This window comes from Punica granatum, unplaced genomic scaffold (genome assembly GCF_007655135.1).
Source record: "Punica granatum isolate Tunisia-2019 unplaced genomic scaffold, ASM765513v2 Contig00421, whole genome shotgun sequence".
Taxonomy (NCBI): Eukaryota; Viridiplantae; Streptophyta; class Magnoliopsida; order Myrtales; family Lythraceae; genus Punica; species Punica granatum.
This window is the reverse complement of record NW_022204336.1, coordinates 40,957-43,186: the sequence shown is the minus strand read 5'-3', so window position 1 is coordinate 43,186 and position 2,230 is coordinate 40,957.

The following is a 2,230-nucleotide window of genomic DNA, read 5'->3' as shown; positions in this document are numbered from 1 at the left end:
TCCGTCCACCCTTTGCCAGGCCGAAACCGGCCAAAACCGTCGGAAAACCACCCGGTATTCCGGTAACCACCCGACCCGACTTAACCCAAAAATTCTCAAACTTCATAGCCTACATATTTCCTACCCCCTAAGTCCATTTCCGGACTTGGATTTTCGATTTGAGGTCCCCAAGATCCCGTTCCAGCCGAAGTTGCAATCGGGTCCCGAGACCCTCACCGCGCGCACCGAACACTAACGGCGTGCCATTTCATCCCACGACCTCGGAGAGTCGTGCCATCACATTTAAAGGGTTCCTCACAACCCTCACCCTCCCCCGTGAAGAGTGGTCACGATCCGAGGGCCGACCAACTTGCACGACCTCCGTTTTGCCCATTTTCGCTAACCAGTTTTCCTGTGTTTTCACTGGAACTTCTCTCATCATTTCCGACTTATTCAGGGTTCGGCACGCTCGGAGCTTTCCGTGCCCACCTAGATCTGCCTCTTAGGAGTCCAACGAGCCCGACCTCGCACCATTCCGTGGTCGAGCGAGCGTGCCGAGCCGTTTTCCCGCGGTTGCCGCAGCCGCGCCTACCCGGGTCGCCTACTGCCTTCGCCCTAACCGAGTCTTTCGACTCTCAAAGACCACTTCCCCGACTCTTTTCCTCGTGCACTGCACGAGCTAGGTAACATCCCTTTTACAACTTAGAAGAGTTAGGACTTTCTATCTTTACTTGTATGAAGTGTTTATACGTTTTAAAAGTCGGTGTGCATGCAAGATTTCATTTTTCTCTTAGATCCGAACTTGCCATGCATCCTCATGCAACGTACGTATTCCATCTTGTTATTCTACGTCTATATGATCGTGTAAACGTGCATGTATACGTGATGTGGTCCGAATCTAGGGGAATGAAATGGATATAGACTCGATGGAGCCACGGAACCTCCCGGCCGAGCCTCATAGGTGATGGGCCGTGAGCCTCCTTGGCTCCTTCGAGTCCATAACCGCTTCATTCTCTCGGATTAGACCATCTCCACGTTCGGGAAGGTCCTAACCGTGGCTAAGAGGTGTCTATCGAAGGGAATGGCTCGGAATCTAGGAGGGAGAGCCCTTAGATGGTTCGGTTATGTCTAAGGGGCTCACGGCCATACCCTTCCGATGGGTGACCCGTGAGGCTCCTTGGCCTAACCGAACCCCTAGGGCTCTTCTTTCTCCTTGATGCCGTGTATTTCCCATGTAATATCACTAAGACCGCCATGAAATAAATTAAGTTCATTCGTTAATTCCATAATATGACTCGTTGTATGCTTCGTGTGTTTATTCATGTAAACCGTGATCGTGTTAGTCCCGATTTAGGGAATATACATCTTTCTCATGTGCGGATTGTTTGATGCATGCAATGATCGGCTAGGACGACACGAAAGACCCATCGAGATTCGAACCGGGTCAAGGAGTGTTCGGCCGATCACATTTGGGGATGGCCGAGCCCTCCTTCCATTCCTTGGAGTCTCGTTTGGTCTTTCCGTCCTTCCGAAGACGACCCTTGGAATTGTTTCTTTTTATCATATTCCCCTTTAATCATATTCCGCATGATTATTATTTATTAGGCTTGCTAGATCCGGACGTCGCACGTCGGAACCGTAATTGCAACGTGAATCAATAATCACTGAAGGATTTCACAAATGGGAAAACGGGATGCGCATCATTCGGTTAACTAAGTCACATGGACTAAATAATCGGGTTAATTGATCCTTAATTGGTAAAACGCATCGATGATTTACGGAATGGCGTGAATGCCCTTGTCCAATAAAATTCACAATTTCAAAATACCGAGATGTGTAACACGAATAGAATTGATGTCTAGGGAAATACTCACGTGCCGTGACTCGAGTCCGGGCCCAATTTGAGGCGGCCCGAGTCGGGGTACGAGAGTCCTCCTTAGACTCCTTCGTGCAACACGATCTCCAATTTATACGAACACCACGATTTTATCATCCAAGGGCATAATCGTCATTCCATGATTCACCGATACCTTAGGTTTAGGGAGTTGGAAACACCTAGAACTATGAATGAAAAAGGGCAACCCGTTCGGGTACGAGTTTCATTCGTGTGGCCCATTTCGTTCGTCTTCGGTGTTTCCTTCTTCCTATTGTAGATTCAGTGGGGGATCATTTTATTTCAGTTACAAGATACGAACAACCGGATTAATCATGTACTTGACTTAAATAAACACTAGATAATGGATAGGCGGAA